General features: G+C 37.7%; 1 protein-coding gene across 5 annotated transcripts in view; it reads left to right on the forward strand.

Annotated features, from left to right (window-relative positions):
• The window catches only part of LOC106077092 (dual specificity calcium/calmodulin-dependent 3',5'-cyclic nucleotide phosphodiesterase 1C-like), a 641611-nt gene that overhangs the window by 576085 nt on the left and 38039 nt on the right, over nt 1-27487 (forward strand). The window lies entirely within an intron of this gene.

Consider the following 27487-nt stretch of genomic DNA (forward strand, 5'->3'; position numbering starts at 1 on the left):
CATAAATTGTGTCAGGGGCGTAGCTAGGAATTTGCCATCATTTGGGGGGCCTGGGGGTGACCTCTTTGGTAACCCGTTCATTTTGGGTAATGTTGAATATTTAATGTAAAAAACACTCATTGGGAGCCCTCCTGAAGCGGGGGCCCATGGGGGATTTTTCAAATTCTCCCCCTTCCCCCACCCTAGCTACGCCACTACATTGTGTTCATCTAGTTTATGTTTGTTTGTATGTTTGTTAATTTTTGTGTTGTTTATTTTTCGGATGGGGGGGGGGGGGGAGATTGTTTGCCATTTTTGTTTCTGAGTTTTGTTTCTAGTTTCTCTGATTACTTGGTGATGCATTTCTCCACAGGAAACCTAGATCTTGGGGCCTGTACAATAATATAGTTTGTTTAGATATGGACATGGTTATATTAACACTGTTACTCAACTCGATGTAGTAGTTATAAGCTAGGTTTGAACATAATTTATATGACAAAAAAATAACATAAGATAAATTTATTGTTAAAATTGGCTAAACAGGTTTTGCTATATCTATACACTGGAACAAAGATGATTAGAAGTTGATGTTTCAGGGTGATTGTTGCAGCGTACCCTGGCTTTAGGCATCAATCTCCTTAAGGCACTAAAGCTTGTGTCTCTGACTAACGAAGTGATTATAATTAGTGACATCATGTACTGACATATTATCTGGCAAACATTAGGAATAGACTCTATTGATGCGTTTTAAAATATGCATCATTTTAATGCACACGCACTCACACACAACACACTCTCTCTCTATCTTTCTATTCCTCTCTTTATTCCTCTTTCCTTTTTTTCATCTCTTCCTCAGCTTTCTCTCTCTCTCTTCCTGTCCCTCTACTCTCTCCCCATACCATCCCTCCATCTCTTTTTTTTCAGTCTCTTCCTCCCTCTTTCCTTCTCTATTTCTCTTTCCTTTTATCTCTCTCTCTGTCTCTCTCCTTCTCTCTCTATCTCTCTCCTTCTCTCTCTATCTCTCTCTGGCTCTCTATCTCTCTCTATTTCTCACCTTCTCTCTCTATCTCTCTTCTTCTCTCTCTATCTCTCTTCTTCTCTCTCTATCTCTCTCTTCATTTCTCTCGCAACCACACCTCTTCACCGAGCTCGATTCTGAGCAGCTTGCTTCATCTGCTCCCATGTCATTCCAGTATCCTCAGCTTCACTGATGACTGACCTCATCCAGGTTTGCTTGGGTCTGCCACCTATCCTCTTTCCTTGCGGGTTCCCATCAAGTACCTGCCGTGCTACATTGGTTTCTGGTTTTCAAATGGTCTGTTCTAGCCAGTTTAACCTTTAATATCTTGGGCTATGAGTTTTCGCTTGGTTTTCTCTCACATGTTGACTGTAGATATCTTTTCGGGAGTCGGGAGTTTTTCAGTATTTGTTTTCGTGATTTCTTTATACCTTAGCCCCCGTAATTATTTAGTATTCTTAAAAATAAATTCTTAACCTAAACTAAGTTTATTTTTAGGTATGTCATATTTTCATATGCTCAAACGTGTAGAAAAATACGAATATTCACTTACCTCCCTACCTATTTCAAACTGGGTACATATTTTGTTTAAACATCTAATACTCATTATTAATTTTGTGGAAACGCATATCAATATACTTTCTCACTAATAAAATAGAGAACATATTTCCCGAGGTATTGTAGATAAAATGATTTTGTCGTTCTTGAAAGAAGCAATGCACGAGAAGAAAACCTATTAAAAGAATTCAAATTTTCTCTGATAACATTGATACTGTTTTTTTTTTTTCCCTCTTTGGAAATATCATTTACGTCAGTTTTTTTTTTTTTTGATTCTATTAAAAGCATTTTTTTTAAAGTCAGGTTTTGTCGTCACTGTGTCAAGGTCATTTTTCTATGTCGGCTCGAATTTCGGTTTGGTATTTCTTATTATAATTTCACAATTTTAAAAGCTCATCACAATAATTAGATTTATAAGTAACAATTCGGATTAGTTGGTTTTGTGTGTGTGTGTGTGTGTGGGGGGGGGGGTTACTTACTAAATATTTACTTTGACCACTGACTTTTTCTTTTTTTTTATATCAATAAAATTTAAACTATTTATTGTACGTTGTAGGCAAGTTTAATTTGTATTAATATTCGTGTATACCTTTGTTTTTAAAATTAAGCTCATATTAATTCATTCCATCGGTCTGTGTGTCTGTCTGTCGGGGTGGAGTTTTGTTACACGTTAGAGCTCCCACTTTCCAGTCTCAGATCAAGTTGACATTTTGCATAATTATTCATTGTCGATGACAACACATGAACCAATTTAAAAAAAAAACATTAGTTAATTAATTAGTGGTAATTAATCAGTTTGTTTTATATATATAAAAAGGGAGATACACCTTGCTATATTGACGAAAATGGATGATACGATAGAATTGTGTGGGAAACGCGTCTCTGTGAATCTCTATGTCTGATGACCCAAATTTCACCGTATTGGCGGAGATACTTACCTCAGTGAATAAAATAATAGAAATCCTCTTTACGAAATAAAACACGCTTAATCCACCAACTGAAATCATGAAAATATTAAACACACAATATTATTTCATTTCAATGGTAGATTTACAAAAGTTGATATAATAAGCTTATATGGTATCACTGATTAATCCCTCTTTGTGTATTCCGCCTTTATATATAGCGCGCGGCACAAATTTTCCTGATCTAAAATCTGTCAAATTTTGTATGCCTAAAATTTTTTTTTTGTTTATAATTTTTATAGTGCGTTTATATAGCGGGTCTATTATGCAATGACATAAACACGGCGCTCTGGTCCAAGCTCTTGTGTGGGCGTTTGGGAAGAGGGCGTATGAAGAAGAAAATATCAGTGCTGCCTTTGGGCGTTCAGGCAAACACACGTCATCTCGAGTTGAATCTTAATTAAAAACTCTTTCCCTGCACCAGGATTCGATCTCCAGCTCCCCTGTTAAGCAGTCAAGTGCTTTCTGTCACTCAACCACGTATCTCACAAAATTGAACAGCTCATAAAAAAAAATGAAGCAAAATATCAGAATAATTGGTTGCCATGGTGATATTAGTGAGTCCCATGTTTAACAACAAAACATCGTCGGCGTCCTCTTTTTCTTGCTGTGACAGCTCACGTAGCCAAATCTCTCCACTTTTCCCGGTCAGCGGCTGGTCTTAGCAAGATATCAAGAGAGAGCCCCGTCCATTCTTTTAAGTTGTCCAGCCAGCTTTTCTATGGACGACCCCTTTTTTTCTTGCTCTCTCCATTGTACAAAAGGCGACTTGTAATCTAATTTGACCCCATTGTTCGTCCCAGTAAAATATCAAAACTTGCCTTTCGACTATAATTGCTGATTAAATAGCGGGCCCGGAGGAGCCGCCGACGAGTTTGTATGAACACAAACTCATTTTTTTTTCGCTATTTATTAATTAAATTCAATTAATACGTTTACGATGTTCTGTCAACACTCAAAGTTTGTTCTGTATAAGAAAGTTTAAGACTGCCACCCATGTTTTGTTTCGTAAATATGAACCGTCCTAATTTTATATTTCGTTCAGTAAATGTTTGTTTAAACCCGGAATGTGGCAATGTGTTGGTTTACTGCTGATTTCACAACCTTTGACAATGGCGTCGTCTGCATCTGGGAAATTAAACCATTTTTGTTTCAAAGGGAAGTCACTCATAATGTGAAAGACACAGAACAGACAAAAAATCGTTTGGGGAAAAGATTATTTTAAAATGTGGAGTCGGAAAAAAAAAACGAATAAAGTATTACCGCTCCCCCCTTCCCTGCATTGTATTGTAGTGAATAAAACTTAATGATACTTTAAAAAGAAATTACAGCATCCTAAATTAGGCAAACAAGAAACCGATATGGTACATTCTTAGTTTCACTATTTTATGCTTGTCGTATTAAAATATTTGAATAGCCAATACCCAGTAAAGCGTTCGGCTTTCGAACCAATGGACTCAGGTTTATATCTCGGTGAAGACTGGGATTTTTAATTTTGGAATTATAAGGGCGCCTCTTCCAACTCTTATGGGTAACTAACATTGGTTGGGGGGGGGGGGGGGGAAGCGGTTGGTCGTTGTGCTGGCCCCATGACACCCTCATTAACCGTTGGCTATAAAAACAGATGGCCTTCTTCCCTATAGATAGAGCGCAAGGTCTACACGGACAACTCAACTTTTTTTTCTTTATTGAGACCTAAGAATCTTCTAAGGTACTTTATCCATATTTTTTTAAGCAAATAGCATACCAAAAACAAAATCATGCAGATAAATCCTATACTCTTAAGCGAGCAATTCTTGTATGTATGTATGTATATATATTTATATCCTATACTCTTAAGCGAGCAATTCTTGTATGTATGTATATATATTTATATATATATATATATATAAATTTTATTTCGAAAACGGCTCTAACGATTTTCTTTAAAATTTCACGGTATGTGCATAATAAGGAGAAAAAAATTCTCAACTCATTGGCCACATTGGGAAAACTCGAGATCGACCGTTATATCGGTTTGAAAATGCCTCATTATCGAAAAATTAAGTTTGGCTAGAATGTTTTATGAATGAAAATTTTCCATGACGTAAACGGGAAAAACGCTGCTTACGTCACTAGGCTTACCGCAGTACACTAAAATATTTCTTTGCAAACAAGAACAAGTTTTAAAGAACCATTAGACCTAATTAAACATTTGCGCACCATGTTACTGTAGATGATTTATTATAGAACTATGAAATAAAAGTAATGAAATAAATGTGCCGATGTATGATTAGTTATTGTGTTTTAAGTGCTTAATAAGTTGTTTACACTTTAATTGTGTAGAGCGGTGTAGATACCTTTTACTTTGTTGTTTATTTTGCTGCTGACCTCCAGCTGTCTCGTTCTGAGGTTGCATGCAACCATGTGCTCTCTTCTATGTCAGCTAAGTCAAGTTTGCGCCATAAGTTGGTGTTTTAAGCGTCTCGGTGTTACGTCGCCCACTTTTTAGCTCATCAAAAAAGACTGCCTTTGGCATGCGTTCGTCTGAGATTCGTCTCCCATACAGGATACTGCTCTGTCCAGCGTAACTTTCGGACTTAAAGAATTCCCTCTATACAAAGGCCGCGGATACACATTTGAGACCAAAAGAAAATTTGCTGCCGTGGACAGACGCAGACGCTAAAAGAAAATCTTAATCGAGCACCGCGGACAATGGTTATGCTTGCCTTGGATGTGGCAAGATATGTAGGTCACAGCTGCAATCCTCATTAATTTTCGGACTCTAAGACAAGCCTTATTATTATTATTATTTTGCTGGTGAATTATTACCATGTGTTCATGCTTCGGTGTTTACTGCCCCGTACCAAAACAAAGGAAATGGTCATAACACAGCTTCTCTACGCCTTACTAGCTCACACTAAACATGATATCTAGCGAGCGGTCAACGAGTTTGCTTACGCTGCAGCCTCTTTTGATTTAACTATAAACCTCGGTAAAAAGCTTGGAGTTAGGGCGTGTTGACGGAAAGCCCAGGAGAGATCTGAATGGAGGGATGTGTAAAAGTAGGTCATAGCACCACTGGGATGGATGGATGGCAAAAGCCGGTATGAACTTCTTATAGTCCGACAGTCAGGCTGTGCAGGGCACGTATCCCGTATGGGTAACGAGCATATTATTCGGCGTAACAGAGATGCCCTACGGAAACGTTTCTTTAAAAAACTAATGCAATGATTTAAGTCTAATAAGAAAAAATGAGCCATTTTACTTTGTCACTAAGTGCATGTTTTACCCTATAACGTAGAGAAGTTACACTGCAAAGACTTCTTCCAAGCCAATAATAGTAAGCCTACAATAGTTTTGCGCAAAAGATGGATTGCAAAACTTTAAGACAGACTTGAGCTGTAGTTTGTCTAGACTGTAGGAGGACTTAAAAGACTTTAAATTTAATCGACATGTTCAATTGGGCCTACAATTAGAACTAACAGAACACTAAAAAAAACTCTTCAGATTAGTAGTCTTTATCCGATCGTTCATTTTCGTAATTACAAGAATATTCCCAAAATGACTTCGGGTATATAACCTTCCGAAATTATTTAACCGAGCGAGGTTCGGCCACCTGGTACAAAAATATTCTCAAAATGACTTCGGGTATATATCCTTCCTTAACAAATTATTCATCCGAGCGAGGCTCGGTCACCTGATATTTTATATATATATATGTATATATATAAATTTTATTTCGAAAACGGCTCTAACGATTTTCTTTAAAATTTCAAGGTATGTGCATATTAGTGAGAAAAAAATTCTCAACTCATTGGCCACATCGGAAAAACTCGAGGTCGACCGTCATATCAGTTTGAAAATGTCTCATTATCGAAAAATTAATTTTGGCTAGAATGTTTTATGAATGAAAATTTTCCATGACGTAAACGGGAAAAACGCTGTTTACGTCACTAGGCTTACCGCAGTACACTAAAATATTTCTTTGCAAACAAGAACGAGTTTTAAAGAACCATTAGACCTAATTAAACATTTGCGCACCATCTTACTGTAGATTGATTTATTATAGAACTATGAAAGAAAAGTAATGAAATTAAATGTGCCGATATATGATTAGTTATTGTGTTTTAAGTGCTTAATAAGTTGTTTACACTTTAATTGTGTAGAACGGTGTAGATACCTTTTACTTTGTTGTTTATTTTGCTGGTGACCTCCAGCTGTCTTGTTCTGAGGTTGCATGCAACCATGTGCTCTCTTCTATGTCAGCTAAGTCAAGTTTGCGCCATAAGCTGGTCTTTTAAGGGTTTCGGTGTTACGTCGACCACTTTTTATCTCACCAAAAAGCTGCAGCCTCTTTTGATTTAACTATAAACCTCGGTAAAAAGCTTGGAGTTAGGACGTGTTGACGGAAAGCCCAGGAGAGATCTGAATGGAGGGATGTGTAAAAGCAGGTCATAGCACCACTGGGATGGATGGATGGCAAAAGCCGGTATGAACTTCTTATAGTCCGACAGTCAGGCTGGGCAGGGCACGTATCCCGTATGGGTAACGAGCATATTATTCGGCGTAACAGAGATGCCCTACGGAAACGTTTCTTTAGAAAACTAATGCAATGATCATCTTCTTTTTTGAAGTAACGTCTGTATTATATAAGATAAGATAATGATTTAAGTCTAATAAGAAAAAATGAGCCATTTTACTTTGTCACTAAGTGCATGTTTTACCCTATAACGTAGAGAAGTTACACTGCAAAGACTTTCTTCCAAGCCAATAATAGTAGGCCTACAATAGTTTTACGCAAAAGATGGATTGCAAAACTTTAAGACGGACGTGAGCTGTAGTTTGTCTAGACTGTAGGAGGACTTAAAAGACTTTAAATTTAATCGACATGTACAATTAGGCCTACAATTAGAACTAACAGAACACTAAAACAACTCTTCAGATTAGTAGTCTTTATCCGATCGTTCATTTTCGTAATTACAAGAATATTCCCAAAATGACTTCGGGTATATAACCTTCCGAAATTATTTAACCGAGCGAGGTTCGGCCACCTGGTACAAAAATATTCTCAAAATGACTTCGGGTATATATCCTTCCTTAACAAATTATTCATCCGAGCGAGGCTCGGTCACCTGATATTTATCCTTATTTGTATAAGGCACATTTGTACATTTAATTGAGGTTTTGTAATCAAAGTAGCCCATCTCTAAAAAAACAAAAGTGTGCATTTTCTAGCATATTCTTGGCCTACTAAGTTTAACATCTTTTCTAGCATATTGTTGGCCTACTAAGTTTAACATCTTTTCTAGCATATTGTTGGCCTACTAAGTTTAACATCTTTTCTAGCATATTGTTGACCTACTAAGTTTAACATCTTTTCTAGCATATTGTTGGCCTACTAAGTTTAACATCTTTTCTAGCATATTGTTGACCCACTAAGTTTAACATCTTTTTAGCATATTGCTGACCTACTAAGTTTAACAATGTTCGTTTTAATTGTCTATTGTTTCTTATTCCAGAATGCTCTCTTGCTCTGTTTTTTAACTTTAGTCTTGTTCTCCTTCCAGTCCACTATTTACCCTATCCATCTATACACATGAAGAGTTTCCGGGTCACGAGTAGACCAAATCCTAGACGTCACTTCCGCTAAGTACGTCTGCTTCATTGCGGGCCATGTTTCCGACCCAATCCGGTGCAGTGGCTCCCTCCCAGGAATTAGATTGGGCAGAGAAACGGAAGGAGGAAGAGGAAGAAGAGAATTTAAACTAAAAAAAAAAAAAAAAGAACAAGATGGCAATCAATCAATGATTCCAACAAAATGAATGGAATGCTGAAGGATGAAATGGACAGGGACTGTCCATTGCACGTTGAGACTTTGTGTTACTCTTAATATGAAAATTTAAATATTGCATCGTGTGCACTCAAGAATAGGGAATAAAGTAGATTAAAAGAAGTATGGCCCTTTAGCACTGGACGTGATATGGCTCCATTGTATTGGTCATAGGGACGCTTTAAAATGTTAGCCCAATGTATCGCTTTTGTTTTACATGGAATCGTGGGTGGTCTAGGTGCAAGTGATTGCCCTTGTGCATTGAGGGATGTGAAGTTCGAATCCTAGTCACAGCAGTGAATTTTGAATGCGGTATTTTTAAAACGACTCTGTACATTGTGAATAAAAATCAGCACTGACCTATAATCCCGTCTTCGAAGTTAAAATAAAAAGGAAGAATATATTTTATTTTTTTCAAAGTCGGTTTGGAAAAGAAATGTAGTTTAGTAAGATGACCTAAAGGAATACTATTGGTTTTGAAAATGACTATCAAAGAAGAGCTAATACTAAGAAGTCGACACATAATAAAATATATCTACTAAATGTATACAAGCTAGTATAATTGACGTAGCTATTTTGATTTAAACCAGGGGTTCTCAACCTGTGGGTTGCGACCCCTTTTAAGGGGTCGATTGACGATTTGTCAGGGGTCGCATAAGACCATCGAAAATATGGATTGTATTTTGTATATTCTTCTATTGTTGTGTATGTTTTTTTTGTTTTTTTTTGGGGGGGGGGGTGTGGGGGGTCGCGGCAGAGTGGGGGATAGTAAAAAGGGGTCGCTAAGCTTAAAAGGTTGAGAACCGCTGATTTAAACAAAAGATGAATACCTAGGCCGGAAACCCAGAAAGCAGATGGACAGTGTTCTCAAAAAGATGTGCCCCTATCCCTCGCATTTGAATAGCCGAAGCGTGCAGAAATGTCGTTAGATCTTACTTTTTAGATTCTATGAAAATTTTAACTCAGTACGAATGTTAGATATTATGGAAATATGTGGTTACAGTAACTCAGTAATGAATGTTAGATCCCAGTAACATATGGCTTACATGGCTATTTGGTCATTCGTACCAACAGCGCATTCGTAGCTTTTTTCTTTTGGCCGTCTCCAGCTCCAAGCTTGTATTAGGTTCTAACTTTGCTAGCACAGAGCTGTACTTAAAACTGAGAACAGCGGCGACGATAGGGTCGGAGCGAGAGCAATCGTCACAAAAGGCCTGAACACTGACCTATAGCGTCACGACCTGTGGGCAGTTTAAACCAATAGCGTGTTGCCACGTCCCAGGCCTGTACAACGTGGTAACGAGCTATTGGTCTCCACAGCCCACAGGTTGCGACGTCACAAGTTAGTGGTGAGGCCTCGGTTGGAGTCACAGTGTGCTTTTATTGACTGAGACCTTTGATAATAGCCTATTCCAGTCTCCCATAAACACACATGAAGACTACACACATTTTAATGTTTGTAATATTTTTATGATCAAAACATTCCAAGCTATTTTGATCTATTTCTATTTAATTTTTATTTTATTTCATAGGTCTACTTTTTTTTCTAAAAGGTATTTGATTTTTGTACCTCTAGAATTCTAGATTTTAGTTTCAATGAAGTCTTTTAGAAATCATATTTTTATTGGCAATTTATTGCATCTTAGGTATCTGTAAGTAGCTTCCATTGAAATGTTTACAGCTAAATTTAGGTACTTTTTTTTAATGCGGACGCTTCTTTAAAAAACTACTGTCATACGTTTTTCCTAAACGAACATATTGCTGGAGTAGTGATTTTGCGTTGATCTATCTCATTCTGACCTAAATAAGTGACTATTGTACTTTAAGTCCCATCTTGTCCAGAGGCTGTCATTAACAATGGGCCTAGAGAACAAAATAGACACTTAGAAGATCTATAAATCGAGGCCTACACACACAAAACAGTGAAAATAACACATAGAACGAAAAAAAAAATCTATAAACAAATAGTCATGACCCTGACCTTGACCGATCGTCTGAGCCCAATGTCTGAGCGTAATGAGTTCTTACATCTCTCCAGGCGGTGACAGTCGGGCATCATTAGCGTCACAACATTTTGACACGAGCGAGACTCTAGGACATGGTCCATGTCATCAGTGGTATTCCTAAAGCAGTGGGGGTTTTATTTTTAGCACACTGTGAGTTACGGCTTTTCTCTAACTTTGTTCTCTCTAGATCCCCCCTGTGTATTCTCTAGGCCATCCTGTGTTCTTTCTAGGCCCCCTGTATTTTCTAGGCCCACCTGTGTTCTCTCTAGATCCCCTGTGTTCTCTCTAGGCACTCTATTTTCTCTCTAGGCCACATGTGTTCTCTCTGGGCCCCCTGTGTTCTCTCTAGGCTTCCTATATACTCTCTAGGCCCGTTTTGGTTTCTCCCTCCCCATGTTCTCTCTAGGCCCCCTGTATTCTCTATAGGCCTCATGTGTTCTCTTTAGGCAACCTATGTTCTCTCTAGACCCCCTGTGTTCTCTCTAGGCCCCTGTATACTTTCTAGGCCCCCTGTGTTCTCTCTAGGCCCCCTGTGTTCTCTCTAGGCCCCCTGTGTTCTCTCTAGGCCCATTTTTCTCCTAAGGCACAATATTTAGACATTATATTATTAGATATGACGCACACAATCGTAATCAATCGCAAAGCTTTGCCCGGTATTATTTGTAAATATATTATAGATTATACGATCTTGCTGGGAGTCAACAGAACATTGTATAGGCAAGTGAGAATGGCGTAATGCTAATAGCCGATTTTCGCTCAGGCGACAAGGCGAAATTTAATAATGGCGGCTGAAAATGTAACGTTCGATTTTTATACATAGAGGCAAATCATAAATTGCAAGCTTTTTGGCGTATCCGGTGTGCAGAATACGGAAGTAGTGATAAGAGAAGTTGTTGTTTTTAACTTGTAGATTTAATATCTGTGTATTATTAGCATTGTAGCATCCAATTCTTTATCTCCTTTGCCAGTAGCTTTAAGGGTTTAGTCATAGGCTATATTTTATGTCTATGGGTAAAGTTTAGTATAGAGAGTATATTAGTTTGTACATAAATATTTTGCATTGTATTCAAAAGTAAAAGTAGCGAGAAATTTCAAGACCATTCTATTACGAGAATTAATGGGTCCAATGTATACCTAAATAAAGAAGCAAAGCTTATATTAGGCGTAGTTGTGTAATTACTCATTGGCATAGACAAGACATGAATCAATCAAAGAAAAAATAAACAGTTTGTCAATTAATTACTTGTAAATCAATATTTTATTTATTTATGCCAACAAGGGAAACTAATCTTCCAGTATTCACAGATATGGCTAAATTTGTTGCGTTTAGTACCCATAAAAATCTTTGTCAACGCTATGTCTCCGTCACGCATTCTCCGATAAAGTTGATACTTTGAACAATTATTGTATATAACAATTAGTCAATAAATTATTAGTAATTAATTTTTTTATATCGAATAAGTGAAAAAACCTGTACATTATTGATATATATTGTTTAAATGGCGGAATTCTGTCCCTTATGTATATTTTTTTTCCTGTTGTGGAAATTAACTTATTACGACTTGTCAGGATTTGGAAAGGGTTAACAGGCGATAGAATACATTTTGGGTTTTTGTGACTTGATCTATTAGTGGTTGTCTTGATAATGACTTAAGTACATTACACTCGAGTTCCATTATGAATACCAAAACGCGTTGATATATTGCAGGAACAGCTAGGGGTTAGGGTTATTTACTGAAGAGATAGTGGTCGTCTGAGTCCAACCGAGACCAATTGTTACAGAAGGCCTAAACACTGACATGCAACGTCACAATCTGTGGGTAGTTTAGACAAATATCTCGTTGCCACGTCACATCACTAATTGATACAAATATTCTTGATATTAGCTTTGTTTTTTTTAATTTTTATATATTATATATATATATATATATATATATATATATATATATATATATATATATATATATATTTACATATTGTATAATATGGAATGCAGACATTTTTGTTGAAAGCGTTCAAGGAGTCTTAGTTGCTCTCTCACAGTTTCTGTATAGTGCCCATGTCTCAGATCCATATAGAAAGGATAAGAGAGCCACTGCTTGGTAGACACTAATAATAAATTAATTATTCTCTAAACCTTATCCAGAAAGACAAATTAAAAGTTGTCTTTTTTCAAGTAATGTATTAAAAAGATTGTTAATCTAAAAACAACTCTTGTTACCATAAAAAATAAAGTATTAGCTATGAGCACCCAGACTGAAAACAAAAAATAATGTGCTGGTCTTATTGATTCCACTGTGGTCCATCTTATAACACTATTTGAAGCTGTATAATCTAGTTACCGAGAAGAAGAAAAAAAAAGGGGGGTGGGGTGGCGATGATGGTCAGCAACGATTGGAGATTAACCCTGGATTAGGTGTCTGATGGACCCTTTGGTTATTTTGTCCCCCCATCCCTTTCCTACTCGGAACCACGTCTGCTGTTTTTGATTTTTTTGTGCGTGTATGAAGAGTGGACGGGGTAGGAACTCTTCTTTTAACTATTGATTAGCCTCTTTCTCGGCAATGAGTAATGGCCTTAAGTGGCCATTCAAGGTGGGGGTGGGGGGGGGGGAAGGTAAGGGCCAGTCTATCATTAGTTACTGGATATCATCGACTCTTGTTTCTGAATAGTCGACATTTATTGGCCGTAAATTTAAATTTCCCGCCAATAAATATGTGTCTATATTTTTTGTTATTCTGTCCAGACTTTTCTCAGCAAGGGCGGGCTGGCTATATGGGCATTCGGGGAAATTTCCGGTGGGCTGGTACCCGATTGATCGGTAGGGCCACGCATAGTAAAGCAAAGTAAAGTTTCCCTTTCTGACCTTGTGGTCTATAGGGCAAATGATGTAAAGGTCATCTTTTTTTTTTGTGGCCTACGGTTTACGAGGGTGTCATGTGGCCAACACAACGACCAACCGTCGTTACTTTTCCCCAACTAATGCTAGGTACCCATTAGAGCTGGGTGGACTCAGAGGCGCCCAAAGATCCCGAAAATAAAAATTCCAGTCTTCACCAGGAAGCCGAGCGCTCTATCGCTCAGCCACCGTGCCTCCTAGGGGCACGCATGATTGCTAGTAAATTGTTCAAAGATTTTATAATATTCTTTTTAAAAACAATGAGAAAATAGCGTGGAGTGTAGCTGAATCATAAACAATATGTTCATTTATGGAGGATCTTCAGATGCCTTGAATGTGAAGGTCAAGCTAATGTTAATGTATATGGTTGCAGGAATTTTTGCACATAATGAGATTGCCCTTTCCAAGTGTTATACTTTATTCTTTTAGTAATAGAGCTTATCAGATAGTTTCAAAAATCATCTAAGAAATTATTCATAAAGCTAATATTAAACTTTACACAATGCTTTTGTGGACATGTATGATTGGAAGCCCTTCATGCGGCATGATTGTATAGAAATGCCAAGGCCGATTTCAACACGCAGTTCTTCCCCTGCTCTCCTAATTTTCGTACGATGTCACGGAGAGAAAATTATTTTACGGACGATTACTAAAGGAGCAGTGGCTGCGTGTTAAAGCGCTTGTCTTCTGAACCGGAGGTCCAGGGCTCGGTCTACTTTACTTTACGTTGTATGTAATCTTTCGCAAAGTTCACATGCAATTAACATACACTTTTTCACCTGGCAGCCGATGGCCTTTGAAAGAGACAGCTGGTGGACTTAGTTTTACACAAGAGCTGCAATGCTGCAGAAATTTAGAGTTCTTCTCCTAGGTGGGTAGCCAATCGTGGCTAACGAGCCTCTTCTGCTTCAAGCTTACTGGTTTAGGCGTCAGTTACTCGCCTTTGCTTACTCTCCTGTTAGCGATAAGCATCAGTTCCGCCGACCCACATGTGCATGCCAGGGATCGGAATGTCTGAGTCTATTTGAGATACATGCCCATGCAAGCATGTATTTAATTCAATAAGATATAGCTACATCTATATACCATCGTTCGACTTTTATACACACATTCCTAACTGTTACACTCCCAGCAGATGTGGCCGACGCCAGAGGACGTTACCATTGTTCAACGTATGCCAGAAATGAAGCGGCCAATGCGCATGCGCGTTATGTAATACAATTTTTCCCGCGTACACATCCGTCGGTTTAAACAACTCTTATGGTTTCATTTCATCCTTCCTGTCCAATGTTTATTCGCCTGTCTGTTGATAAGATAGCCGCCATCTTTTCCGATCCGGCATTTTTTTTTTTTTGTTGATCGGCATTTTCTAGGAGGCATTCTCGATCGTAAAGTAGAGACTATGTTTCTTGCGCGCAATGCTGTATACATCGAGTTCTTGTCTGCTTTTACAGTGCTGCCAATCTAGATTGGAATTTTAGACTCGCATTTTTTTTGGGCTTGATTTTATTACATTTTCCGCCGGATATGTTTGAATCGCAGTTTTGTTGTTGTTTGGATGTGTTTGTGTTGTTTTGTTTGTTGTTGGATGTGTTTGTGTTGTTTTGTTTGTTGTTGCTGCTAGCTGCTGCTTTCATTGTAGCGTCCTCTGTTGCATGTTGTTTATTGTTGTTTTTTTTTAATTCAGCTGGGATGTGTGTAATCTGGGAGCTCACGTTAGAAAAAAAAAATGTATTACTTGCTTAACAAAGAGAGACAGAGAGAGACAGGCAGACGAAAGGGGGAGAGAGAGAGACAAAGAGAGAGACAGAAAGAAAGACAAAGGGAGAGAGAGAGCGAGACGAAGGGAGAGAGAGACAAAGAGAGAGACAGAGAGACAGAAAAAGAGAGAGACAGAGAGACAGACAAAGGGAGAGAGAGAGACAAAGGGAGAGACAGAGACAAAGAGAGAGACAGAGAGACAGACAAAGGGAGAGAGAGAGAAAAAAAGGCATAGGGGGAGAGAGACAGCGGGAAAATGAGAGACAAAGAAAGAGACAGAGAGATGGAAAGTGAGAGATAAAAGAGAGAGACATAAGGAGAAAGGAAAAGAGGGAGAGACAAAAAGAGTGAGAGAGAAAAAGAGAGATAATGAGAGAGGGAAAGTGAGAGACAGATAGACAGAGCGAAAAAGACACAGACAAAAAGAGACAGAAAGACAGTGACAGAGAGTGAGAAAAGAGAGAAATTTAGAGACAGCGAGAGACATAGAAAGACAGAGAGATAGACAGAGACAGGGAGAGACAATGCGAGATGCAGAAAAGCAGAGAGAGAGAGGGGAACAAAGAGAAACAAATGTTGAGAGAGACAGAAAGAAGGAAAGAGAAAGAGACAAATAAAAATACAAAAAGAGACAAAGAGAAAGAGAGACAAAGAGAAAGGGAGACATAGGAAGAGAGAGAGACAAATCAAGACACAAAGAGAGACATAAAGAGAAAAAGAGAAAGGGAGACATAGGAAAAGAGAGAGACAAATCAAGACACAAAGAGAGACATAAAGAGAAAGGAAGAGACACTGAAAGAAGAGAGCAGAGAGAGAGAGACCGACAGATAAGTAAGAAGGAGATACAGAGACTGAGAGATAGATACCGAAACATTATAGTTGTATATTGGACAAACACTGATGATGTTGATCCATGGTACTATATTCAAAAGACCACTTGTAGTGACTAAACATTTGAAGCACTAATAATTAGCTAATGAGATCGGTTGTTCAATGGCTCTTTACAGGTTTTGAAAGTGAAATATGCACTGACCTAAACGACAGACAGGCAACAAGAAAACAATATCGACTTTGTAAAATGTAGCTTCTAAAAAAAGGGCTTAGCACTTCAACTAAATAAGATCTCAATAAAACATACTCGAGTTATTTGAAGGCAACAGATAACATAAATATTGAGGTGTACGGTGAACATTAATATGGTATGGGGCATACTTCAACCTTTTATCTATTATTTCTTTCAAATTCTTTCTATATGTTTTTCGGCCCTTTTTTTGTGTGTGTTTTTCTTTTATTTGTGCTTTATCTTCTTATATTCTGGGTGCGGTGGCTGAGGTCCTGGGTTCGAATCTCGATGAAGACTGGAATATTTTTGAATTTCGGGTTTTTTAGGGCACCCTTGAGTCTATCCAACTCTAATAGATACCTGACTTTATTTTGAGAAGGTAAAGTCGGATTGTTGTTTCTGTGCTGGTCAGATGACACCCTGTTAGCCGTTGAAACATATGCCCTATAGATGGTAAGGTCTGAAAACTATACTTTTTATTCTCTCTCTCTCTCTTTAGCGCTCTCTTTATCTTTATCTCTCTTTTTCTCTCTCTCTCTCGTTATCTCTCTATCTCTATCTTTATCTATATTATAAAGTAGAATGTGTGGTGTATGTATGTATGTATGTTACTTATAGACATCAAAACCGCTTAAGACCCTGAAAAAAAATAAAGTTGTCCGACTCTATCAAAGCTATAGTATTTTATGGATCTAGGCCATGTCTACAATGTTGACACGAAAAAAGATAGAAAGGATTTAGACCTAGATCTAATTTTAAGAAATACACTTTGCGCAGATAGTTTTTTACTTTGACACATGAAAATACAAAAGAAGATCCATTGATTTCATTATATAATAAAATTAACCTTCAATTTTGTGTTTCAAAAGCATTTTTTACATAAATTAGTTCCTGATATCTGTGACTACAGATTTCCTGACGAACATTCTTTCATTAGACAATACCGTAATGAATCGCGTACTAAATATTAATTCGTTTAATTGTTTACTTTAATTATAATCCCATCCCTAGATCTAAAACTCTAATTCAACTCTAAGATGATAAAACTTCTCTTCGCACAAGAACAGAGCGGTACAAAAACTCGTTCGTACCTCGCTCGGTCAGACTATCACCGCCACTCATTGATCAGGGAACATGAAAAGCACTAAGATACCTGTGTGTAGTCGCTGAATGAACTCTTTATGTTGTCTGTTGTATTTATGTGTATTTTTCTGTTATGTTGTCTTTATATGAGAAAAGAGTCCTTGTAATCACAACAAATTTCCGTAAGGATCAATAAAGCAGTCTTAGTCTTAGTCTTAAAGGTCCATTATATGTTATAGACATCTCTTTTTAGCTCTGGTCAATTAGGTGAAATAATGTTTGAGGCATATGGTGATATGTTCATTGCTTGACGAAGATAGTATATAAATATTTAGTTTCCCAATGGAGGACCAAAACAGCTCACAAGGAACACAGTGAATACAGGGATATCAGCCCAAGTCCCCACAATGCGAATTTAAAGTCCCAATGCCTTTAGCAGGATTTGAACCAGAAGCCTTAGAACTGTTTGTCTTACGTCTAACCACTCAACCAGCCGTTCCAATGGTTTTTAAAATTATTTTTTTTCATAACACGTCCACGGATTTCTATCGAGCGAAGTGGCTCATGGGAAATTCACTTCAGTTGTATTAAAGAACTGAAGCATAGATGCAATATATAAACAACATTCTAATCTATGACCTAACTGATGGCACATGTCATCTATACTATAAAGTAGAATGTGAGGTGTATGTATGTTACTTATAGACATCAAAACCGCTTGACCAATCTTGATAAAACTTGGCAGGAATGTTTCTTGGGTACCAACTTAGACCTTAGTGTATGTATTGTAGCCCTAAAACAAACTTAAGACCCTCAAAAAAAAAAAAGTTGTCCGACTCTATTAAAGTTATAGTATTTTATGGATCTAGGCCATGTCTACAATGTTGACATGAGAAAGGATCGAAAGGATTTAGACCTAGATCTAATTTTAAGAAATACACTTTGCGCAGATAGTTTTTTTACTTTGACACATGAAAATACAAAAGAAGATCCATTGATTTCATTATATAATAAAATTAAACTTCAATTTTGTGTTTCAAAAGTATTTTTTACATTAATTAGTGCCTTATATATGTAACTACAGATTTCCTGACGAACATTCTTTCATTAGACAATACCGTAATGAATCGCGTACTAAAAATTAATTCGTTTAATTGTTTACTTTAAAATCCCATCCCTAGATCTAAAACTCTAATGATTCAACTCTAAGATGATAAAACTTCTCTTCGCACAGATAGTTTTATACTTTAACACATGAACATACTAATTATAGTCCATTCATTTCATATTTTGATCAAATAAACATTCAAATTTGGTTTTCTAAAACTACATTCATATACGAAACTGCGGAGTCGAGTTGAGATAGGCCTAGATCTATATTCATTCATGAATCGCGTACTAAAAATTATTTCGTTTAATTGTTCACTTTATAATCCCATTCATTTAACAAAGCTATCGCTCTTTTCGTTTTTAATAGATAAGAATGTATCGGATTCGGGTAATCCCATTTTCACAAACCTAATTTTATTTTCGTAGCGAAAGAGAAAAAACTTGAAAGGATCATTAGTTAAGTTTAACATACATCTAAATCCAATCCACTAGATTAGTAAACACAAACACTTAGACCCGCAGGCCGCGGGTAATGTCTGGCGAACATCCTTTCATTTGACATTACCAAATGGTTACACATTAACACATCTCTCTACTGAGTCTATTCCTAGAGTTAGAGAGGCCTAGGTCTAAAACTCTTATTGAACTCTAAGATGATAAAACTTCTTTTCGCAAAGATAGTTTTATGCTTTAACACATAAACATACTAATTATTATCCATTCATTTCATATTTTAGTCAAATTAACATTCAAATTTGTTTTTCTAAAGCATTTTTAATACATTCGTTCGCTGTTCGCTAAATAAAGCTGTGTAGCCGTGTTGAGATAGGCCTATATTCATTCAAGAAAAAAGGTCACGCATGCGCAACACAGAATGAACTCTATAAAAGCCTCTAGATTAGTGTAGATTTAGATCTATGTCTACCTAATGATCTACTTTATACTGTAACACATGAAAATACAAAATTAAGTCTAATCGTCTCAAATTTTAATCAAATATATGTAGGCCTACAAGCAAATGTTTAAATTTGAAAAATGAATTTAAGCCTATTAGCTATTTTGATTTGATAGCTTCATTTACACTATTTTTACATTGACACATTCGCTTTACTTACTTATCACATTATTATTTCGTTTAATTGTTTACAAAACACTCTCAGTGACTTAATCGACAGTAATGCGCAAATAAAGACCCGCGGGTCGCGGGTAACATATGTCTAGTATATATATATATGTCCCTTTTTCTCTCTCTCTTTATCTCTCTCTCTAGCTCTCTCTCTCTCTCTTTATCTGTCTCTATCTCCTTTTATCTCTCTCTTTCTTTTAGCCAAAAAGTCCATTCTGTTGTGAGCTTCACCATGACACACACAAAATTGTACGTGCGTCCAGCCTTTTGTTCGCTTCGTGACTTCCTAACGGTCCAGATTTCATCCTTTGCAAAATAAAACGGGAGGAGGGGTGGCTTGGGGAGGGGGGGTAGATCTAAGAGTATGTCCACTGTGTTCAAAACTCGCAACGGGGTGAGGTGGGGGTACAAGCTACGATGCTTTTGTGGCCAGGGCTGGGGGGGGGGGGGGGCGACGGAGTCATACCGGGTCTAAATGAAAGCCCCAAAGTGACGCAGTTGTTAACAATAGGGACCATGTAAAACAAAAAAGGGCAGAACTGGCGGGAGATAGCAGAAGTGGACGAAGACATCGGCACGGTGCGGAGATTATATAACAAAAACCCAATACGTCACAAGAATCTTGGACTTGTTCTGTTGCCAGATTTTTTTTTATTCCCGTCTGCTCTTTCAAATTCAAAAGACGGCCACTTAGGACAAGCTTCTAAGAACTAGATTGGACTGAATATTCTGTATGAGTAATTAACATTTTGAAGTTCCATGTTTTACATTTAATTATACAGTAAGTTGTGTAACCAATGCACAGGAAATGAACTTTTTACTGACATCTTCTGTAACAACTTCGTAACAATTAAAGTGCCAATTTGGCAAAGTATCCGACCTGTAAATAAATCTGAAAGAATCGCTGAATAGCGCTGTCTTTGCTAGTCAGGAACATTTTTGCATTAAATCTATTGTTCATTCGTCAGTAATTATATATATATATATTTAATTTTTTTAATTGATTCATGTATTATTAGGTACAATATATATTTGTCTAAAATTTCAACTTGATCTAAAAATGGGTGTGGGAGAAATAACGTGTACAAAAAATTGTATCAGACTGACAGAGTGAGTTGATATAAGCTTTCCAGGGAAAGAGAAAAGTAGGCAAAGTGAGCCGAGTCGATACACAAAATATAACATCATAGAATGGCAACCAACTAGACAAAAAAAGAAAGCTAACCAAAGTAATCGATACTTTCGCTGGGGTATCGTTTGTAAAAAAGGAGGCAATATATTAAGGGGTATTTGCTTTCTGTTCTAAATTAGGGTTATCAACCTACAGCCCGAGGTCCGAATCTGGACTTTATGCTCTCAAATCAGCGTACAAAGTTGTGAGCGAGAAAACAAGTTTGCGCGTGTGTGTGCGTGTGTGATTGTGAGTGTTTGTGAACTCGAGCGCGTGTGGTGAGGTGGTCCCCCGGTGATGACCGTGGTTTAATAGTCCGTTGTAAATAATTCATCGACTTTTCTCTGAAGCTGAACACTAGAAGCAACGAAAGTAACAGAGAGAGTCAGCAGACTTGAACACAGCGCCAGCCTCTTTAAGCCATTACACATAGATTGAGATAAATACCTAGATCTAGGTCTTCCACTTTTGATTACATTTTAAAAGTCTTCAATATTGATCCAAGTTTTTTACCTAGATTTAGATCTGTGTGTGTGTGTGTTTTTGTTGTTTTTTTTTTTTTTTTTTTTTTTTTTTTACAGAGAAGAAGTAATATAATTTACAAAGGACATTAGGGACAAAAATTAAGTTAACTCTTTATCTTTGTATTATGACATCCTAGATTTTATTACATATTGCAGACTTTTTCCTCAGGTTGAAATTTAGATTTGAGAAAGGAGAATGGCAAAATCTAAGAATTTGTTAAGGATATGTTTAAAATATTATTCAGTAGCTAAGGCAATTAAATTATCCATTTATTATTTAAAGAAATTGTGCCATTTATTCGAACAATTTTGCTCACAAATTCCATTGTAGTTAGGTGGCGTGATAGATAAGGTGTAAAGCGCTTGGCTTCCGAACCAGGGGTCCCAGGTTCGAATCCAGGTGAAGCCTGGGAATTTTCATCTCGGGATCATTGGGCGCTGTAATGGGTATCGGAGGAAAAAGTAAAGACGGTTAGTCGTTGTGCGGGCCACATGACACCCTCGTTAACCGCGGGGACGCAGAAACTGATGACCTTTGCATCGTCTGTCCCATAGATCGCAAGGTCTGAAAGAGGAAACATTTTTAAAGGTACCCCCTCTCCCCCCCCCCCCCCCAAACTAATTGATAGTTCGCTGAATATAAACTTTCAATGTTAAAAAAAATATATTTTATTTGAAATGTTTTAAGCCTCACCCCTTAACTACGACGTTGTATCCGTATATCATTTGTTGCCTTACGTCTGCTTGTTATATTTCCTTCGATCCTCATTTGTAGGATAATACAAAGGCTTTATTAAAGGGGGGAGGGCGAAACGGGTGAACGCCCAAGGCGTCTTGCTTTCGATATAGGCCTATGCATGTAGACTCTATATTCGAATACAATTTATCATTTTGAAGTAAAATAAAAATAACGGTATTCATTTTTAACAGTAATCGATAAGCCACGAACTTTGTGTGTGCTACCGAAGCAGTGGTGTAGCTAAGAATTTGCCATCATTTTGGGGCTCGGGGGTTCCAGCATTTTTGAGTAATATTTAACATTTTATGTAAAAAAAAAATTCGAACACTCATTTGAAAAGGGGGGGGGGCTCAAATTGTCAAAATCTCCCCCTCCCCCACCCAAGCTACGCCACTGCCACTATACCAAAGTAAAGAATAGGTCCCGTGCCCTCCCTTATACTCCATGCCTAACACCCTTCTAGCGCCGCCTTTGGATAGTGCTTTTAGAAATACGCTTTACTAGTGTAGTTTAAATGGGGAAAAAAATCAACAGGTTTGGCAGCATTTTGCTTCTCATCTTCAATTAGTTAGAGTTGTCTGCCCGAGTTGCTTTACGTGACGGCAACCATCTGTTTCCCCCCTCGCTTTAAGTACCGCGGCCTGTATTTTGGTTGTTATGTCCAGTCTGGTTTATAATGTTGGAGTTGATTATTATTTTATAACCTTACTTTACCCCCCCCCCCCCCCACTCCTTTTTATGTCTCCGACCCAAAACTCGCATAGGGGTCACTCCAGGGATTAGGTTACGTCTCTTGATTTGTGCCTGGTCAGAGACGCTGCTTCGGAAATACATTGCCAGTAGTCAGTGGAACACAATCTGGCTGATGGGAAGATGGAGATAGAAAATAACTCCACATTTCCCCCCCCCCCAACCCATCTTCCTAAAAAAAAGGGAGGGGGAGGGGAGGGTAGTGCTAGCTAGCATATCACGGCTAGATGTTATTGATACACTAAGGTATTGGTTGGAATGGATATTCGATAGGTCTGTGCAACTTGGCAAGCCTTCAAGTTCATATAGGCCTACAGCCTTAGGACTGATGGAGTTTTTAGCGGTACTTCTGTTATCGAGTTATCTAAGCGGTGGTCCAGTTACCAAGGCTTCTAAGCGGTCGTCTAGTTATCAATTTTTCTAAGCGGTCGTCTAGTTATCAATTTTTCTAAGCGGTTGTCCAGTTATCAATTTTTCTAAGCGGTTGTCCAGTTGTCAATTTTTCTAAGCAGTTGTCCAGTTATCAATTTTTCTAAGCGGTTGTCTAGTAATCAATTTTTCTAAGTGGTTGTCTAGAAGGCTAATCAATTTTTCTAAGCAGTGGTTCAGTTGTCATTTTTTTAAGCAGTGGTTCAGTTATCAATTTTTCTAAGCGGTTGTTCAGTTATCAGTTTTTCTAAGCAGTTGTCCAGTTATCAATTTTTCTAAGCGGTTGTCTAGTAATCAATTTTTCTAAGTGGTTGTCTAGTAATCAATTATTCTAAGCAGTGGTCCAGTTATCAATTTTTCTAAGCTGTTGTTCAGTTATCAATTATTCTAAGCAGTGGTCCAGTTATTAATTATTCTAAGCGGTGGTCCAGTTATCAATTTTTCTAAGCGGTGGTCCAGTTATCAATTTTTCTAAGCAGTTGTCCAGTTATCAATTTTTCTAAGCGGTTGTCTAGTAATCAATTTTTCTAAGCAGTGGTTCAGTTATCAATTATTCTAAGCAGTGGTTCAGTTATCAATTATTCTAAGCAGTGGTCCAGTTATTAATTATTCTAAGCGGTGGTCCAGTTATCAATTTTTCTAAGCAGTTGTCCAGTTATCAATTTTTCTAAGCGGTTGTCTAGTAATCAATTTTTCTAAGTGGTTGTCTAGTAATCAATTTTTCTAAGCAGTGGTTCAGTTATCAATTATTCTAAGCAGTGGTCCAGTTATTAATTATTCTAAGCGGTGGTCCAGTTATTAATTATTCTAAGCGGTGGTCCAGTTATCAATTTTTCTAAGCGGTGGTTCAGTTGTTAATTTTTCTAAGCAGTTGTCCAGTTATCAATTTTTCTAAGCAGTTGTCCAGTTATCAATTTTTCTAAACCGCGTTCCCCTTTTCTCCTCCGTCCCCTCCCCCCTTGTCTCCACGCAAGTGTGACACTTCTACTCAAAGTTACATCAGACACTAGACACACACACACACATACACACAAACACACTTCATAACATTTATGGATTTTGTTTTCGTATCCTAGTTCCAACTCTTTACCTTACATTCTCTTCAAAGAGAGAAAACAAAGAGAGAAAACAAAGAGAGAAAACAAAGAGAGAAAACCAAGAGAGAAAACAAAGAGAGGAAAGAAAAACTTACTCAAAAGTTGAAAGTCTGGAAACCCTGCCAGTGCGTCGGGCTTATAACGCTAATGACTAGGGTTCTATTTTTTGTTTTAATTTTTATTACATTATATTATATCTATTTAGGAGGACTCTGAGTGATGTGTACTTGTGCCTGATTTGCAATATTCTGTACATATTAAACTTGTTTTAAATAAATAAAAAAAAAAAGAAAAAAGAATATTCAATCTGATAAAATGGTGGCAGTTCCGTTTCAGCCAATTACATTATGAGTGTTGACTTCAGATCTAGGAGACTTAAGGAGCCCAATACTGCTGAATGATCTTTAGAGACTGCAAGGGCGGCGGGGGGGGGGGGGCCTTTGTATGTGCGTGTGGGAGTGCGAGTGGTGTGGTTTAGTGGTTTAGACGTAGGATTGGATGTAGGGTTTAAAAGATTAATATCACTTAAGTTTCCCCCAGCTAGTAGAAGACGTTTTTTTTTTCTTTTTTAGTTTACGGGTTGTCCAATCTGTCAAGAGTGATGTGAGATCCAAGAAAGAGATTCAGAGAGGGAGAGAGAGAGCGAGTGAGAGATAAACAGGCAGAGAGAGACAGAGAGCGAAAGAGAGAGAGAGAGAGAGAGAGACACTGAGAAAGACACAGAGATAGAGAAAAAAAAGAGACAGAGAGAGAGAAAAAAAAGAGATATAGAGACACTGAGAGAGAGAAAGAAGAGAGAGAGAGAGAGAGACAGAAATAGAGAGGGAGAAAGAAACAGAGATACAAAGGTGATATGAATAGGAGACAGACGAACAGGCAGATAGAGAGACAAAGAGAAACAGAAAGAGAGAAAGAAAGAGAGATAGAGAGAGAAAGAGACTGAGAGATACAGAGAGAGAGACAGAGAGAGACAGAAAGAGAGAGACAGATAAAGAGAGGTGATATGAATAAGACAAAAATTAAAAATGTAACCTGTTTGCTTTATCTCTACTATACATTTTCTGTAAATCTAGGCTACGAATACAAGAAAACCAAAGTTACAAAGAAAGTTTGTGTGGAAACACAAACTCAAAATCGGCACCCGAAGTGGTCCGCTCAGGCAGGTAAAAAGGTTAGGTTTCAATAGTTTCAGAAAAATTATCAGAAACTATGAACTACAAACTATCAACAACTACAACCGTATCAACAAATACAACCCTATCAACAACTACAACCTCTCAACAGCTACAGCCCCATCTCCGTTCATACACAAAGAAGAGAGAGAGAAAGAGAGAGAGAAAGAGCTCGTGTCGAAAGTGTTGCCGATTCTGTTGCGTTGATATATCGACCAACGATTTGTACCACAGGATACGTCGATTTATTAATGTTATTATTATTACATTGTTAATATTCATATGTATTCAATGAACTGAGGTTATGAAGATTTAGTTCAATGTGAACCTGGCTCTACCTCCGTTATACAATTTATAAAGCGCTTATTTTACTCTTAATAACTAATGACTGTTAGACTTAAAAGATTTTATTTTTAAATTGAACGATTTTTACTCCGCCCCATTTCCCTATTCCGCAGTGCTAAAAAAGGCACACACATTTTTATTTACCCTTTAAAACAAAACAAAAAAAAATTAGCTTATTAACACTTCCGTTATTTTTGTTCACCGGATACACCCAAAAGCTAGCTATTTATAGTTTTTTTTCCGCCATGATTGAAAATCTCAAAAGACTAAGTAAGAAGCTCTGGAACTTAATGGTACGAATGGGTTTTTTTTTCTCTCTTTTCAAAGATTTTGCATTTCTGAATGTCGTCTCAAATTCCTTTTTGCATATTTGGTGAGAAATATAATAGATGGAGGTGAAAATGATGTCACAATGGGTATAGTCTCATAGGCCCATCCTTAAATCGTTGACAGATTATGCAGATTTAGGCTTGTCCATTCCAAATTTGCCTTTTCTCTTTTTTATCTCTTCCCCCCCTCTCTCTCTCTCTCTCCCTCACTCTCACACAAATTCACTCTGTCTCTCTCTCTCTCTCATTCCAAACGCAGAACAAGTCCTACCACTCCTCCTATCAAGCCCCCCCCCCCCCCTCAAGATTTCCCTTACAGTTTTTACCACCAGGGACAAAGTATTCAGGGCACTGTTTTCCTCTTCCCATAAGTCTGGCCTCGCGGAATCGTGTAATCTTAATTTAAGGCTCTCAAACTGACATCAGCTGGTCCCCCCCACAACTGGTCCCGCTAGCAAATTATCTTGGATATCTAAATGTCACGCATTTGTTTGGCGATGACGTCTTGATGACATCTGATAGTCTCTCGCTTGCTTGGAATGTGTACGCTTCTATTTTTTCCCCTCGCTCTCTCTTCGTCTCTATGCCTGTCTCTCTTTCTCGCTCAATTCTCTTATTTACACAAAGAGGAGGCGCGTCTCTTTTATGTGCATGTGTAACTATGTTGTTCGGTAAAGAGATGGGGGAGGGGTGAAATCATGGCTCCCAATGGTCAGACTGTGGGAGATTCATGTCCATTGAAATGGAGTTTAATTATAGCTCGCCCCTTTTCCGGTATTATCGGGCCGCTTAATAATTTGCATATTTGGTGAAATCTCCCTGTTTGATAATTTTTGTAATAGAGTAATTTAATCCTATGATGTAATTGCTTAGTTTTAAGTAACGTCTTTTACAAATTTTGTGTAACAAAGATATAGTATGGATATACATATTAGCCATGGGCGTAGCCAGGATTTTTTTTCGGGGGGGGTTTTGGGGGGGTGGATTTCTTCTCCCCCCCCCCCCGCGAATTTTTTTTTATATGTATTTATGTGTGTGTGCCTACATAATCTTTATTACATACTGACCCTTCATTCTTTCGGAAGACGATTAATGTGCCCTAGAATAGGTTCTTCCATGAGTTAGTGGAAAAATTGTAGATTCCCCGCCATTACTAGCAATGGGGTCTGGGGGAGCGCTAGGAGCTCCCCCAGCGCGGGGCGAAGCCCCGCCGACAAGCACTATTTCTGATATTGAAAGCCAACAAAATATATATTCTGAGGTATCAACAGTGCATTTTACTGCTATTAAAAATTTCTATTTTAATAAAATCCTAATGTGCTATTCTTACTGACTTAGATCCTCCCGCGCCGTTCGGCGCATTTGCCGTCACGCTGATTCCATAAAATTGTAGACTCCCCGACATTACTAGCAAGGGGGTCTGGGGGAGCGCTAGGAGCTCCCCAGCGCCGCCAAGCACTATTTCTGGTATTGAAAGCCAACAAAATGCATATTTTGAGGTAACTACACTGCATTTTCCTGCTATTAAAAAGTTTTATTTTAAAAACCTAA

Source organism: Biomphalaria glabrata, chromosome 16, assembly GCF_947242115.1.
Source record: "Biomphalaria glabrata chromosome 16, xgBioGlab47.1, whole genome shotgun sequence".
NCBI lineage: Eukaryota > Metazoa > Mollusca > Gastropoda > Planorbidae > Biomphalaria > Biomphalaria glabrata.